This window comes from Crinia signifera, chromosome 5, assembly GCF_055691185.1.
Source record: "Crinia signifera chromosome 5, ASM5569118v1, whole genome shotgun sequence".
In the NCBI taxonomy this organism is placed as follows: Eukaryota; Metazoa; Chordata; class Amphibia; order Anura; family Myobatrachidae; genus Crinia; species Crinia signifera.
The window spans coordinates 247,575,559-247,593,821 of record NC_139221.1 but is presented as its reverse complement, the minus strand read 5'-3'; positions in this window follow the sequence as shown (position 1 = coordinate 247,593,821).

Below are 18,263 nucleotides of genomic sequence, written 5' to 3'. Positions count from 1 at the left end.
CTTATATATAACTGGAAAATGACATTCAGCATTTGTGTGAACTTTACTTCAAAATGATATTACACATTTAAACATTCAAAACACAGCACACAATGTAGTTAATGGGTGAAACACACATTAATTGAGTCCACAACTGCAAAAAAGGACCACTGCTGCTCTGTGCGCTCTGTTGTAATGTCTGTGCGCACGCTCGTTGAGTTGTGTGCGCGCGCACGTGCGCACAGCTTAGAGGGAACACTGGGTGGGATCCTTAACTGGGTAGGTAGGTAGATGGTAAATCATGAAATAGAAAATGGCTAGGTGGTTGAAGTGCAATATCTGTAAAAGATATGTGGGTGATCCCTCACTCCTTGTGTAAAAGTACAGCTCGGCCAGCAGGGAATTGTTATCCTTTGGGACCCCTTTTTTTTTACTGAGCATATTAACTGTAGATAAATAGATAGATAGATATATGGATATATAGATAGATGTTTAGGTAAATAAATGGGTGGGATGTTGGGTGGGTAGGTGTATAGATAGTGAATCATTAGATAGACAGATAAATGGGTGGGTGGGTAGATAAAAGGTAAATTATTAGATAGATAGGTGGGTGGGTGAAGCTCAATACCTGTAAAAAATATGTGGGTGATCCCTCACTTCTTGTGTTATAGTGCAGCTCAGCCAGCAGGGAGTTGTTATCCTTTGGGCCCCTCATATTTTTTCACTGAGCGCATTAACTGTAGATAGATAAATAGATATATGGATAGATAGATGGTTAGGTAGATAAATGGGTGGGATGTTGGGTGGGTAGGTGTATAGCTAGTGAATCATTTGATAGACAGATAAATGGGCGGGAGGGTGGATAAATGGTAAATCATTAGATAGATAGTTGGGTGGGTGAATCTCAATACCTGTAAAAAAATATGTGGGTGATCCCTCACTCCTTGTGTTATAGTGCAGCTCAGCCAGCAGGGAGTTGTTATCCTTTGGGCCCCACATATTTTTTCACTGAGCATATTATCTGTAGATAGATAGATGGGTAGGTAGACAAATGGGTGGGTTGTTGGGTGGGTAGGTGTATAGATAGTGAATCATTAGATAGACAGATAAATGGGCGGTGGGTGGATAAATGGTAAATCATTAGATAGATAGATAGTTGGGTGGGTGAAGCTCAATACCTGTAAAAAAATATGTGGGTGATCCCTCACTCCTTGTGTTATAGTGCAGCTCAGCCAGCAGGGAGTTGTTATCCTTTGGGCCCCACATATTTTTTCACTGAGTGCATTAACTGTAGATAGATAGATAGATGTTTAGGTAAATAAATGGGTGGGATGTTGGGTGGGTAGGTGTATAGATAGTGAATCATTATATAGACAGATAAATGGGCGGGTGGGTGGATAAATGGTAAATCATTAGATAGATAGTTGGGTGGGGGAATCTCAATACCTGTAAACAAATATGTGGGTGATCCCTCACTCCTTGTGTTATAGTGCAGCTCAGCCAGCAGGGAGTTGTTATCCTTTGGGCCACACATATTTTTTTCACTGAGCGCACTAACGGTAGATAGATAGGTAGGTAGATAAATGGGAGGGTGGTTGGGTAGGTCGGATAGATAGTGAATCATTAGATAGACAGATAAATGGGTGGGTGAGTAGATAAATGGTAAATCATTAAATAGATAGGTGAGTGGGTGAAGCGCAATACCTGTAAAAAAATATGTGGGTGATCCCTCACTCCTTGTGTTATAGTGCAGCTCAGCCAGCAGGGAGTTGTTATCCTTTGGGCCCCACATATTTTTTTCACTGAGCGCACTAACTGTAGATAGATAGATAGATAGATAGATAGATAGGTAGGTAGATAAATGGGAGGGTAGTTGGGTAGGTTGGATAGATAGTGAATCATTAGACAGACAGACAGATAAATGGGTGGGTGAGTAGATAAATGGTAAATCATTAGATAGATAGGTGAGTGGGTGAAGCGCAATACCTGTAAAAAAATATGTGGGGGATCCCTCACTCCTTGTGTTATAGTGCAGCTCAGCCAGCAGGGAGTTGTTATCCTTTGGGCCACACATATTTTTTTCACTGAGCGCACTAACGGTAGATAGATAGATAGGTAGGTAGATAAATGGGAGGGTGGGTGGGTAGGTGTATAGATAGTGAATCATTAGATAGACAGATAAATGGGCGGGTGGGTGGATAAATGGTAAATCATTAGATAGATAGTTGGGTGGGGGGATCTCAATACCTGTAAAAAAATATGTGGGGGATCCCTCACTCATTGTGTTATAGTGCAGCTCAGCCAGCAGGTTGTTATCGTTTGGGCCCCACATATTTTTTCACTGAGCACATTATCTGTAGATAGATTGATGGGTAGGTAGACAAATGGGTGGGTTGTTGGGTGGGTAGGTGTATAGATAGTGAATCATTAGATAGACAGATAAATGGGCGGTGGGTGGATAAATGGTAAATCATTAGATAGATAGATAGTTGGGTGGGTGAAGCTCAATACCTGTAAAAAAATATGTGGGTGATCTTTCACTCCTTGTGTTATAGTGCAGCTCAGCCAGCAGGGAGTTGTTATCCTTTGGGCCCCACATATTTTTTCACTGAGTGCATTAACTGTAGATAGATAGATGTTTAGGTAAATAAATGGGTGGGATGTTGGGTGGGTAGGTGTATAGATAGTGAATCATTAGATAGACAGATAAATGGGCGGGTGGGTGGATAAATGGTAAATCATTAGATAGTTGGGTGGGGGAATCTCAATACCTGTAAAAAAAATATGTGGGTGATCCCTCACTCCTTGTGTTATAGTGCAGCTCAGCCAGCAGGGAGTTGTTATCCTTTGGGCCCCACATATTTTTTTCACTGAGCGCACTAACGGTAGATAGATAGGTAGGTAGATAAATGGGAGGGTGGTTGGGTAGGTCGGATAGATAGTGAATCATTAAATAGACAGATAAATGGGCGGGTGAGTAGATAAATGGTAAATTATTAGATAGATAGGTGAGTGGGTGAAGCGCAATACCTGTAAAAAAATATGTGGGTGATCCCTCACTCCTTGTGTTATAGTGCAGCTTAGCCAGCAGGGAGTTGTTATCCTTTGGGCCCCACATATTTTTTCACTGAGCACATTATCTGTAGATAGATAGATGGGTAGGTAGACAAATGAGTGGGTAGGTGTATAGATAGTGAATCATTAGATAGACAGATAACTGGGCGGTTGGGTGGATAAATGTTAAATCATTAGATTGATTGATAGTTTGGTGGGTGGATTTCAATAACTGTAAAAGAATATGTGGGTGATACCTCACTCCTTGTGTAATAGTGCAGCTCGGCCAGCAGGGAGTTGTTATCCTTTGGCACCCACATATTTTTTCACTGAGCAAACTAAATGTGGATAGACAGATAGATAGGTAGGTAGATAAATGGGAGGGTGGTTGGGTAGGTGGATAGATAGTAAATCATTAGATAGATAAATGGGTGGGTAGATATATGTTAAATCATTAGATAGATAGGTGGGTGGTAGAAGTGCAATAGCTGTAAAAATATATTTTGGGTGATCCCTCACTCCTTGTGTAATAGTGCAGCTCGGCCAGCAGGGAGTTATCCTTTGGGACCCACATATTTTTTAACTGAGCGCACTAACCGTAGATAGATAGATAGATAGATAGATAGATAGATAGATAGATAGATAGATAGATAGATAGATAGATAGATAGATGGATGTGTAGGCACATGGATAGTAAATCATTGGATAGACAGATAAATTGGGTGGATAGGTAGATAGATGGTAAATTATTAATTAAATAGACAAATCATAGCTAGAATAGTTCATAAAGTAGAGGCATGGATAAAGAGGTGAGGGATCCCTCTCATTTTTCTTAAGCCCCATAAACGCTACTCAAAAAGAAAAGTTATCGCTCAGAATGGCATTTTTGAGCGATCTCTTTTCTTTAAAACAAATCTGTAGTATGTATACTCAATATAGTTAATGATGTGTGCTCCCGCGCATCCTTAACGACCACCCTCCTGCCCCTTCACCTGAACATACAGGTCATCTTTGGCCATATAGCCTATGACCCGCATGTTCAGCAGGTCACTGGGACATCATTGAATGATATCGGTAACAGATTTCTTTCAGTGTGAATAGTGGAACCACATATATAGTTGACTATATAGATGGTGCCCCTAGACTCCCATGTGTACAGGGCTTTAGGGTCAATGTATACTGAGAACATATTATCATGCCTATTTCCATTTTTTAGGTGAGAATTCTCCATAAAACATGTGATGAGGTCATAACAGCTGACTACTGCAAAGTGACCTGGACTGCAGAATCCTCCTCAAGTCAAAAAACAAAGATTAAGCACAGCAACAGGAGACCGAAGTCAGGTAATTAATGAAAATTAATTACTGATAATATGTTTTTGGTATACATTTGGTCTTCACAAATAGGACTTCTAGCTATGAACTCTTCTATTATTGTACTTTGTGATTACTTAGTGTACAGTTAAATAGATAGAGATAGGTAGAGATAAATAGAAAGAGTAAAAGATAAACTGATACCTTCCTCCACTGTCTGCTAAGGCAGCTTAACGGACATGGGGGTGGGAGGGAAGTCAGTAACCCACTTTTTTTCAGTCAGCAACTTTCTTCCCTTTGTAATGTTGCAGCTTGACCAGCAGGGAGGGTGGGATCCTTAACTGGGTAGGTAGGTAGATGGTAAATCATGAAATAGAAAATGGCTAGGTGGTTGAAGTGCAATATCTGTAAAAGATATGTGGGTGATCCCTCACTCCTTGTGTAAAAGTACAGCTCGGCCAGCAGGGAATTGTTAACCTTTGGGACCCCTTTTTTTTTACTGAGCATATTAACTGTAGATAGATAGATAGATAGATAGATAGATAGATAGATAGATAGATAGATAGATAGATATATGGATAGATAGATAGATGTTTAGGTAAATAAATGGGTGGGATGTTGGGTGGGTAGGTGTATAGATAGTGAATCATTAGATAGACAGATAAATGGGTGGGTGGGTAGATAAAAGGTAAATTATTAGATAGATAGGTGGGTGGATGAAGCTCAATACCTGTAAAAAAATATGTGGGTGATCCCTCACTTCTTGTGTTACAGTGCAGCTCAGCCAGCAGGGAGTTGTTATCCTTTGGGCCCCTCATATTTTTTCACTGAGCGCATTAACTGTAGATAGATAAATAGATATATGGATAGATAGATGGTTAGGTAGATAAATGGGTGGGATGTTGGGTGGGTAGGTGTATAGCTAGTGAATCATTAGATAGACAGATAAATGGGCGGGTGGGTGGATAAATGGTAAATCATTAGATAGATAGTTGGGTGGGTGAATCTCAATACCTGTAAAAAAAATATGTGGGTGATCCCTCACTCCTTGTGTTATAGTGCAGCTCAGCCAGCAGGGAGTTGTTATCCTTTGGGCCCCACATATTTTTTCACTGAGCATATTATCTGTAGATAGATAGATGGGTAGGTAGACAAATGGGTGGGTTGTTGGGTGGGTAGGTGTATAGATAGTGAATCATTAGATAGACAGATAAATGGGCGGTGGGTGGATAAATGGTAAATCATTAGATAGATAGATAGTTGGGTGGGTGAAGCTCAATACCTGTAAAAAAATATGTGGGTGATCCCTCACTCCTTGTGTTATAGTGCAGCTCAGCCAGCAGGGAGTTGTTATCCTTTGGGCCCCTCATATTTTTTCACTGAGCGCATTAACTGTAGATAGATAAATAGATATATGGATAGATAGATGGTTAGGTAGATAAATGGGTGGGATGTTGGGTGGGTAGGTGTATAGCTAGTGAATCATTAGATAGACAGATAAATGGGCGGGTGGGTGGATAAATGGTAAATCATTAGATAGATAGTTGGGTGGGTGAATCTCAATACCTGTAAAAAAAATATGTGGGTGATCCCTCACTCCTTGTGTTATAGTGCAGCTCAGCCAGCAGGGAGTTGTTATCCTTTGGGCCCCACATATTTTTTCACTGAGCATATTATCTGTAGATAGATAGATGGGTAGGTAGACAAATGGGTGGGTTGTTTAGTGGGTAGGTGTATAGATAGTGAATCATTAGATAGACAGATAAATGGGCGGTGGGTGGATAAATGGTAAATCATTAGATAGATAGATAGTTGGGTGGGTGAAGCTCAATACCTGTAAAAAAATATGTGGGTGATCCCTCACTCCTTGTGTTATAGTGCAGCTCAGCCAGCAGGGAGTTGTTATCCTTTGGGCCCCACATATTTTTTCACTGAGTGCATTAACTGTAGATAGATAGATAGATAGATGTTTAGGTAAATAAATGGGTGGGATGTTGGGTGGGTAGGTGTATAGATAGTGAATCATTAGATAGACAGATAAATGGGCGGGTGGGTGGATAAATGGTAAATCATTAGATAGATACTTGGGTGGGGGAATCTCAATACCTGTAAAAAAATATGTGGGTGATCCCTCACTCCTTATGTTATAGTGCAGCTCAGCCAGCAGGGAGTTGTTATCCTTTGGGCCCCACATATTTTTTTCACTGAGCGCACTAACGGTAGATAGATAGATAGGTAGGTAGATAAATGGGAGGGTGGTTGGGTAGGTCGGATAGATAGTGAATCATTAGATAGACAGATAAATGGGTGGGTAAGTAGATAAATGGTAAATTATTAGATAGATAGGTGAGTGGGTGAAGCGCAATACCTGTAAAAAAATATGTGGGTGATCCCTCACTCCTTGTGTTATAGTGCAGCTTAGCCAGCAGGGAGTTGTTATCCTTTGGGCCCCACATATTTTTTCACTGAGCGCACTAACTGTAGATAGATAGATAGGTAGGTAGATAAATGGGAGGGTGGTTGGGTAGGTTGGATAGATAGTGAATCATTAGACAGACAGACAGATAAATGGGTGGGTGAGTAGATAAATGGTGAATCATTAGATAGATAGGTGAGTGGGTGAAGCGCAATACCTGTAAAAAAATATGTGGGGGATCCCTCACTCCTTGTGTTATAGTGCAGCTCAGCCAGCAGGGAGTTGTTATCCTTTGGGCCACACATATTTTTTTCACTGAGCGCACTAACGGTAGATAGATAGATAGGTAGGTAGATAAATGGGAGGGTGGTTGGGTAGGTCGGATAGATAGTGAATCATTAGATAAACAGATAAATGGGTGGGTGAGTAGATAAATGGAAAATATTAGATAGATAGGTGAGTGGGTGAAGCGCAATACCTGTAAAAAAATATGTGGGTGATCCCTCACTCCTTGTGTTATAGTGCAGCTTAGCCAGCAGGGAGTTGTTATCCTTTGGGCCCCACATATTTTTTCACTGAGCATATTATCTGTAGATAGATAGATGGGTAGGTAGATAAATGGGTGGGTTGTTGGGTGGGTAGTTGTATAGATAGTAAATCATTAGATAGACAGATAAATGGGTGGTGGGTGGATAAATGGTAAATCATTAGATAGATAGATAGATAGATAGATAGATAGATAGATAGATAGATAGATAGTTGGGTGGGTGAAGCTCAATACCTGTAAAAAAATATGTGGGTGATCCCTCACTCCTTGTGTTATAGTGCAGCTCAGCCAGCAGGGAGTTGTTATCCTTTGGGCCACTCATATTTTTTCACTGAGCGCATTAACTGTAGATAGATAAATAGATATATGGATAGATAGATGGTGTGAAGATACAGGGTTCCTCAATCACTCAGACACCGAGCAGATGAAACCAAAATATGGTTTATCTTTATCACAGCACACACATGTAGATAAAGACAGGAACAAGAGGCAAATGTAGCATATAAACGTTATCGGGTAGCAGCCCAAAATGTCAGTCCTTGTAGCAGCCGTTTCAAAGCACAAAACTATCACTCCTCCACACAGCAGTGATAGCAGATAAGTCCACACGATACCTTGTAGCAGCAGTTCCAAAGCACAAAACTATCACTCCTCCACACAGCAGTGATAGCAGATAAGTCCACACGATACCTAGACAGAGCATAACCTCTTAGTCCAGGACAGTCCATAAAAAATCTCCCTCCTGGCTTGTGTGCCAGTCATTTTAAAAACTTCTAAATTCCCACGCGTCTCCATACCATCAGTGGGCTTGCACTCAATCTCTATTGGTGGATTCAAGTCAGGTTTATCCCCCCTCCCAGGTACTGCTGCTGCCCCCCCCCCTGCTGGGTCAGGCCCCAGAAAGTCTTGAAGTGGCCAGAGATATGCAGAGCAGTGTCAACACAAGATACAAAACACAGTCTGATTACATTATGTCCTGATTACCCCCTGTGAACAACCTTCCTGTTGATAGCAGGGGAATTGGATCACCCCCTGTGGACATAACATATGGGTGAATCCATGCAATGTTCTTTCCTGGCTATTTCCTGTCAGACCATATTTGGGCAAGAGCGATCTGATCTGGAAATACACGCAGCTATGGGGAATATAGACATATATGGAGAACAAGAGGGTACCGACGGACTAAAAAGTACATTAATCACTACACCTACTAAAATATAACAATTACAGATTTACAGTGAGTCTGATAACCTCACAGATGGTTAGGTAGATAAATGGGTGGGATGTTGGGTGGGTAGGTGTATAGCTAGTGAATCATTAGATAGACAGATAAATGGGCGGGTGGGTGGATAAATGGTAAATCATTAGATAGATAGTTGGGTGGGTGAATCTCAATACCTGTAAAAAAATATGTGGGTGATCCCTCACTCCTTGTGTTATAGTGCAGCTCAGCCAGCAGGGAGTTGTTATCCTTTGGGCCCCACATAATTTTTCACTGAGCACATTATCTGTAGATAGATTGATGGGTAGGGAGACAAATGGGTGGGTTGTTGGGTGGGTAGGTGTATAGATAGTGAATCATTAGATAGACAGATAAATGGGCGGTGGGTGGATAAATGGTAAATCATTAGATAGATAGATAGTTGGGTGGGTGAAGCTCAATACCTGTAAAAAAATATGTGGGTGATCCCTCACTCCTTGTGTTATAGTGCAGCTCAGCCAGCAGGGAGTTGTTATCCTTTGGGCCCCACATATTTTTTCACTGAGTGCATTAACTGTAGATAGATAGATAGATAGATAGATGTTTAGGTAAATAAATGGGTGGGACGTTGGGTGGGTTGGTGCATAGATAGTGAATCATTAGATAGACAGATAAATGGGCGGGTGGGTGGATAAATGGTAAATCATTAGATAGATAGTTGGGTGTGGGAATCTCAATACCTGTAAAAAAATATGTGGGTGATCCCTCACTCCTTGTGTTATAGTGCAGCTCAGCCAGCAGGGAGTTGTTATCCTTTGGGCCCCACATACTTTTTTCACTGAGCGCACTAACGGTAGATAGATAGGTAGGTAGATAAATGGGAGGGTGGTTGGGTAGGTCGGATAGATAGTGAATCATTAGATAGACAGATAAATGGGCGGGTGAGTAGATAAATGGTAAATTATTAGATAGATATGTGAGTGGGTGAAGCGCAATACCTGTAAAAAAATATGTGGGTGATCCCTCACTCCTTGTGTTATAGTGCAGCTTAGCCAGCAGGGAGTTGTTATCCTTTGGGCCCCACATATTTTTTCACTGAGCACATTATCTGTAGATAGATAGATGGGTAGGTAGACAAATGGGTGGGTAGGTGTATAGATAGTGAATCATTAGATAGACAGATAACTGGGCGGTTGGGTGGATAAATGTTAAATCATTAGATTGATTGATAGTTTGGTGGGTGGATTTCAATAACTGTAAAAGAATATGTGGGTGATACCTCACTCCTTGTGTAATAGTGCAGCTCGGCCAGCAGGGAGTTGTTATCCTTTGGCACCCACATATTTTTTCACTGAGCAAACTAAATGTGGATATACAGATAGATAGGTAGGTAGATAAATGGGAGGGTGGTTGGGTAGGTGGATAGATAGTAAATCATTAGATAGATAAATGGGTGGGTAGATATATGTTAAATCATTAGATAGATAGGTGGGTGGTAGAAGTGCAATAGCTGTAAAAATATATTTGGGTGATCCCTCACTCCTTGTGTAATAGTGCAGCTCGGCCAGCAGGGAGTTATCCTTTGGGACCCACATATTTTTTAACTGAGCGCACTAACCGTAGATAGATAGATAGATAGATAGATAGATAGATAGATAGATAGATAGATAGATAGATAGATAGATGGATGTGTAGGCACATGGATAGTAAATCATTGGATAGACAGATAAATTGGGTGGATAGGTAGATAGATGGTAAATTATTAATTAAATAGACAAATCATAGCTAGAATAGTTCATAAAGTAGAGGCATGGATAAAGAGGTGAGGGATCCCTCTCATTTTTCTAAAGCCCCATAAACACTACTCAAAAAGAAAAGTTATCGCTCAGAATGGCATTTTTGAGCGATCTCTTTTCTTTAAAACAAATCTGTAGTATGTATACTCAATATAGTTAATGATGTGTGCTCCCGCGCATCCTTAACGACCACCCTCCTGCCCCTTCACCTGAACATACAGGTCATCTTTGGCCATATAGCCTATGACCCGCATGTTCAGCAGGTCACTGGGACATAATTGAATGATATCGGTAACAGATTTCTTTCAGTGTGAATAGTGGAACCACAGATATAGTTGACTATATAGATGGTGCCCCTAGACTCCCAGTGTGTACAGGGCTTTAGGGTCAATGTATACTGAGAACATATTATCATGCCTATTTCCATTTTTTAGGTGAGAATTCTCCATAAAACATGTGATGAGGTCATAACAGCTGACTACTGCAAAGTGACCTGGACTGCAGAATCCTCCTCAAGTCAAAAAAACAAAGATTAAGCACAGCAACAGGAGACCGAAGTCAGGTAATTAATGAAAATTAATTACTGATAATATGTTTTTGGTATACATTTGGTCTTCACAAATAGGACTTCTAGCTATGAACTCTTCTATTATTGTACTTTGTGATTACTTAGTGTACAGTTAAATAGATAGAGATAGGTAGAGATAAATAGAAAGAGTAAAAGATAAACTGATACCTTCCTCCACTGTCCGCTAAGGCAGCTTAACGGACATGGGGGTGGGAGGGAAGTCAGTAACCCACTTTTTTTCAGTCAGCAACTTTCTTCCCTTTGTAATGTTGCAGCTTGACCAGTAGGGAGGGTGGGATCCTTAACTGGGTAGGTAGGTAGATGGTAAATCATGAAATAGAAAATGGCTAGGTGGTTGAAGTGCAATATCTGTAAAAGATATGTGGGTGATCCCTCACTCCTTGTGTAAAAGTACAGCTCGGCCAGCAGGGAATTGTTATCCTTTGAGACCCCTTTTTTTTTACTGAGCATATTAACTGTAGATAGATAGATAGATAGATAGATATATGGATAGATAGATAGATGTTTAGGTAAATAAATGGGTGGGATGTTGGGTGGGTAGGTGTATAGATAGTGAATCATTAGATAGACAGATAAATGGGTGGGTAGAAAAAATGTAAATTATTAGATAGATAGGTGGGTGGGTGAAGCTCAATACCTGTAAAAAAATATGTGGGTGATCCCTCACTTCTTTTGTTATAGTGCAGCTCAGCCAGCAGGGAGTTGTTATCCTTTGGGCCCCTCATATTTTTTCACTGAGCGCATTAACTGTAGATAGATAAATAGACATATGGAAAGATAGATGGTTAGGTAGATAAATGGGTGGGATGTTGGGTGGGTAGGTGTATAGCTAGTGAATCATTAGATAGACAGATAAATGGGCGGGTGGGTGGATAAATGATAAATCATTAGATAGATAGTTGGGTGGGTGAATCTCAATACCTGTAAAAAAATATGTGGGTGATCCCTCACTCCTTGTGTTATAGTGCAGCTCAGCCAGCAGGGAGTTGTTATCCTTTGGGCCCCACATATTTTTTCACTGAGCGCACTAACTGTAGATAGATAGGTAGGTAGATAAATGGGAGGGTGGTTGGGTAGGTTGTATAGATAGTGAATCATTAGACAGACAGACAGATAAATGGGTGGGTGAGTAGATAAATGGTAAATCATTAGATAGATAGGTGAGTGGGTGAAGCGCAATACCTGTAAAAAAATATGTGGGTGATCCCTCACTCCTTGTGTTATAGTGCAGCTCAGCCAGCAGGGAGTTGTTATCCTTTGGGCCCCACATATTTTTTCACTGAGCATATTATCTGTAGATAGATAGATGGGTAGGTAGACAAATGGGTGGGTTGTTGGGTGGGTAGGTGTATAGATAGTGAATCATTAGATAGACAGATAAATGGGTGGGTGGGTAGATAAAAGGTAAATTATTAGATAGATAGGTGGGTGGGTGAAGCTCAATACCTGTAAAAAAATATGTGGGTGATCCCTCACTTCTTGTGTTATAGTGCAGCTCAGCCAGCAGGGAGTTGTTATCCTTTGGGCCCCTCATATTTTTTCACTGAGCGCATTAACTGTAGATAGATAAATAGATATATGGATAGATAGATGGTCAGGTAGATAAATGGGTGGGATGTTGGGTGGGTAGGTGTATAGCTAGTGAATCATTAGATAGACAGATAAATGGGCGGGTGGGTGGATAAATGGTAAATCATTAGATAGATAGTTGGGTGGGTGAATCTCAATACCTGTAAAAAAATATGTGGGTGATCCCTCACTCCTTGTGTTATAGTGCAGCTCAGCCAGCAGGGAGTTGTTATCCTTTGGGCCCCACATATTTTTTCACTGAGCATATTATCTGTAAATAGATAGATGGGTAGGTAGACAAATGGGTGGGTTGTTGGGTGGGTAGGTGTATAGATAGTGAATCATTAGATAGACAGATAAATGGGCGGGTGGGTGAATAAATGGTAAATCATTAGATAGATAGTTGGGTGGGGGGATCTCAATACCTGTAAAAAAATATGTGGGGGATCCCTCACTCCTTGTGTTATAGTGCAGCTCAGCCAGCAGGTTGTTATCGTTTGGGCCCCACATATTTTTTCACTGAGCACATTATCTGTAGATAGATAGATGGGTAGGTAGACAAATGGGTGGGTTGTTGGGTGGGTTGGTGCATAGATAGTGAATCATTAGATAGACAGATAAATGGGCGGGTGGGTGGATAAATGGTAAATCATTAGATAGATAGTTGGGTGTGGGAATCTCAATACCTGTAAAAAAATATGTGGGTGATCCCTCACTCCTTGTGTTATAGTGCAGCTCAGCCAGCAGGGAGTTGTTATCCTTTGGGCCCCACATATTTTTTTCACTGAGCGCACTAACGGTAGATAGATAGATAGGTAGGTAGATAAATGGGAGGGTGGTTGGGTAGGTCGGATAGATAGTGAATCATTAGATAGACAGATAAATGGGCGGTGGGTGGATAAATGGTAAATCATTAGATAGATAGATAGTTGGGTGGGTGAAGCTCAATACCTGTAAAAAAATATGTGGGTGATCCCTCACTCCTTGTGTTATAGTGCAGCTCAGCCAGCAGGGAGTTGTTATCCTTTGGGCCCCACATATTTTTTCACTGAGTGCATTAACTGTAGATAGATAGATAGATAGATGTTTAGGTAAATAAATGGGTGGGACGTTGGGTGGGTTGGTGCATAGATAGTGAATCATTAGATAGACAGATAAATGGGCGGGTGGGTGGATAAATGGTAAATCATTAGATAGATAGTTGGGTGTGGGAATCTCAATACCTGTAAAAAAATATGTGGGTGATCCCTCACTCCTTGTGTTATAGTGCAGCTCAGCCAGCAGGGAGTTGTTATCCTTTGGGCCCCACATACTTTTTTCACTGAGCGCACTAACGGTAGATAGATAGGTAGGTAGATAAATGGGAGGGTGGTTGGGTAGGTCGGATAGATAGTGAATCATTAGATAGACAGATAAATGGGCGGGTGAGTAGATAAATGGTAAATTATTAGATAGATATGTGAGTGGGTGAAGCGCAATACCTGTAAAAAAATATGTGGGTGATCCCTCACTCCTTGTGTTATAGTGCAGCTTAGCCAGCAGGGAGTTGTTATCCTTTGGGCCCCACATATTTTTTCACTGAGCACATTATCTGTAGATAGATAGATGGGTAGGTAGACAAATGGGTGGGTAGGTGTATAGATAGTGAATCATTAGATAGACAGATAACTGGGCGGTTGGGTGGATAAATGTTAAATCATTAGATTGATTGATAGTTTGGTGGGTGGATTTCAATAACTGTAAAAGAATATGTGGGTGATACCTCACTCCTTGTGTAATAGTGCAGCTCGGCCAGCAGGGAGTTGTTATCCTTTGGCACCCACATATTTTTTCACTGAGCAAACTAAATGTGGATATACAGATAGATAGGTAGGTAGATAAATGGGAGGGTGGTTGGGTAGGTGGATAGATAGTAAATCATTAGATAGATAAATGGGTGGGTAGATATATGTTAAATCATTAGATAGATAGGTGGGTGGTAGAAGTGCAATAGCTGTAAAAATATATTTGGGTGATCCCTCACTCCTTGTGTAATAGTGCAGCTCGGCCAGCAGGGAGTTATCCTTTGGGACCCACATATTTTTTAACTGAGCGCACTAACCGTAGATAGATAGATAGATAGATAGATAGATAGATAGATAGATAGATAGATGGATGTGTAGGCACATGGATAGTAAATCATTGGATAGACAGATAAATTGGGTGGATAGGTAGATAGATGGTAAATTATTAATTAAATAGACAAATCATAGCTAGAATAGTTCATAAAGTAGAGGCATGGATAAAGAGGTGAGGGATCCCTCTCATTTTTCTAAAGCCCCATAAACACTACTCAAAAAGAAAAGTTATCGCTCAGAATGGCATTTTTGAGCGATCTCTTTTCTTTAAAACAAATCTGTAGTATGTATACTCAATATAGTTAATGATGTGTGCTCCCGCGCATCCTTAACGACCACCCTCCTGCCCCTTCACCTGAACATACAGGTCATCTTTGGCCATATAGCCTATGACCCGCATGTTCAGCAGGTCACTGGGACATAATTGAATGATATCGGTAACAGATTTCTTTCAGTGTGAATAGTGGAACCACAGATATAGTTGACTATATAGATGGTGCCCCTAGACTCCCAGTGTGTACAGGGCTTTAGGGTCAATGTATACTGAGAACATATTATCATGCCTATTTCCATTTTTTAGGTGAGAATTCTCCATAAAACATGTGATGAGGTCATAACAGCTGACTACTGCAAAGTGACCTGGACTGCAGAATCCTCCTCAAGTCAAAAAAACAAAGATTAAGCACAGCAACAGGAGACCGAAGTCAGGTAATTAATGAAAATTAATTACTGATAATATGTTTTTGGTATACATTTGGTCTTCACAAATAGGACTTCTAGCTATGAACTCTTCTATTATTGTACTTTGATTACTTAGTGTACAGTTAAATAGATAGAGATAGGTAGAGATAAATAGAAAGAGTAAAAGATAAACTGATACCTTCCTCCACTGTCCGCTAAGGCAGCTTAACGGACATGGGGGTGGGAGGGAAGTCAGTAACCCACTTTTTTTCAGTCAGCAACTTTCTTCCCTTTGTAATGTTGCAGCTTGACCAGTAGGGAGGGTGGGATCCTTAACTGGGTAGGTAGGTAGATGGTAAATCATGAAATAGAAAATGGCTAGGTGGTTGAAGTGCAATATCTGTAAAAGATATGTGGGTGATCCCTCACTCCTTGTGTAAAAGTACAGCTCGGCCAGCAGGGAATTGTTATCCTTTGAGACCCCTTTTTTTTTACTGAGCATATTAACTGTAGATAGATAGATAGATAGATATATGGATAGATAGATAGATGTTTAGGTAAATAAATGGGTGGGATGTTGGGTGGGTAGGTGTATAGATAGTGAATCATTAGATAGACAGATAAATGGGTGGGTAGAAAAAATGTAAATTATTAGATAGATAGGTGGGTGGGTGAAGCTCAATACCTGTAAAAAAATATGTGGGTGATCCCTCACTTCTTTTGTTATAGTGCAGCTCAGCCAGCAGGGAGTTGTTATCCTTTGGGCCCCTCATATTTTTTCACTGAGCGCATTAACTGTAGATAGATAAATAGACATATGGAAAGATAGATGGTTAGGTAGATAAATGGGTGGGATGTTGGGTGGGTAGGTGTATAGCTAGTGAATCATTAGATAGACAGATAAATGGGCGGGTGGGTGGATAAATGATAAATCATTAGATAGATAGTTGGGTGGGTGAATCTCAATACCTGTAAAAAAATATGTGGGTGATCCCTCACTCCTTGTGTTATAGTGCAGCTCAGCCAGCAGGGAGTTGTTATCCTTTGGGCCCCACATATTTTTTCACTGAGCGCACTAACTGTAGATAGATAGGTAGGTAGATAAATGGGAGGGTGGTTGGGTAGGTTGTATAGATAGTGAATCATTAGACAGACAGACAGATAAATGGGTGGGTGAGTAGATAAATGGTAAATCATTAGATAGATAGGTGAGTGGGTGAAGCGCAATACCTGTAAAAAAATATGTGGGTGATCCCTCACTCCTTGTGTTATAGTGCAGCTCAGCCAGCAGGGAGTTGTTATCCTTTGGGCCCCACATATTTTTTCACTGAGCATATTATCTGTAGATAGATACAGTAGATGGGTAGGTAGACAAATGGGTGGGTTGTTGGGTGGGTAGGTGTATAGATAGTGAATCATTAGATAGACAGATAAATGGGTGGGTGGGTAGATAAAAGGTAAATTATTAGATAGATAGGTGGGTGGGTGAAGCTCAATACCTGTAAAAAAATATGTGGGTGATCCCTCACTTCTTGTGTTATAGTGCAGCTCAGCCAGCAGGGAGTTGTTATCCTTTGGGCCCCTCATATTTTTTCACTGAGCGCATTAACTGTAGATAGATAAATAGATATATGGATAGATAGATGGTTAGGTAGATAAATGGGTGGGATGTTGGGTGGGTAGGTGTATAGCTAGTGAATCATTAGATAGACAGATAAATGGGCGGGTGGGTGGATAAATGGTAAATCATTAGATAGATAGTTGGGTGGGTGAATCTCAATACCTGTAAAAAAATATGTGGGTGATCCCTCACTCCTTGTGTTATAGTGCAGCTCAGCCAGCAGGGAGTTGTTATCCTTTGGGCCCCACATATTTTTTCACTGAGCATATTATCTGTAAATAGATAGATGGGTAGGTAGACAAATGGGTGGGTTGTTGGGTGGGTAGGTGTATAGATAGTGAATCATTAGATAGACAGATAAATGGGCGGGTGGGTGAATAAATGGTAAATCATTAGATAGATAGTTGGGTGGGGGGATCTCAATACCTGTAAAAAAATATGTGGGGGATCCCTCACTCCTTGTGTTATAGTGCAGCTCAGCCAGCAGGTTGTTATCGTTTGGGCCCCACATATTTTTTCACTGAGCACATTATCTGTAGATAGATAGATGGGTAGGTAGACAAATGGGTGGGTTGTTGGGTGGGTTGGTGCATAGATAGTGAATCATTAGATAGACAGATAAATGGGCGGGTGGGTGGATAAATGGTAAATCATTAGATAGATAGTTGGGTGTGGGAATCTCAATACCTGTAAAAAAATATGTGGGTGATCCCTCACTCCTTGTGTTATAGTGCAGCTCAGCCAGCAGGGAGTTGTTATCCTTTGGGCCCCACATATTTTTTTCACTGAGCGCACTAACGGTAGATAGATAGGTAGGTAGATAAATGGGAGGGTGGTTGGGTAGGTCGGATAGATAGTGAATCATTAGATAGACAGATAAATGGGTGGGTGAGTAGATAAATGGTAAATTATTAGATAGATAGGTGAGTGGGTGAAGCGCAATATCTGTAAAAAAATATGTGGGTGATCCCTCACTCCTTGTGTTATAGTGCAGCTTAGCCAGCAGGGAGTTGTTATCCTTTGGGCCCCACATATTTTTTCACTGAGCACATTATCTGTAGATAGATAGATGGGTAGGTAGACAAATGGGTGGGTAGGTGTATAGATAGTGAATCATTAGATAGACAGATAACTGGGCGGTTGGGTGGATAAATGTTAAATCATTAGAATGATTGATAGTTTGGTGGGTGGATTTCAATAACTATAAAAGAATATGTGGGTGATACCTCACTCCTTGTGTAATAGTGCAGCTCGGCCAGCAGGGAGTTGTTATCCTTTGGCACCCACATATTTTTTCACTGAGCAAACTAAATGTGGATAAACAGATAGATAGGTAGGTAGATAAATGGGAGGGTGGTTGGGTAGGTGGATAGATAGTAA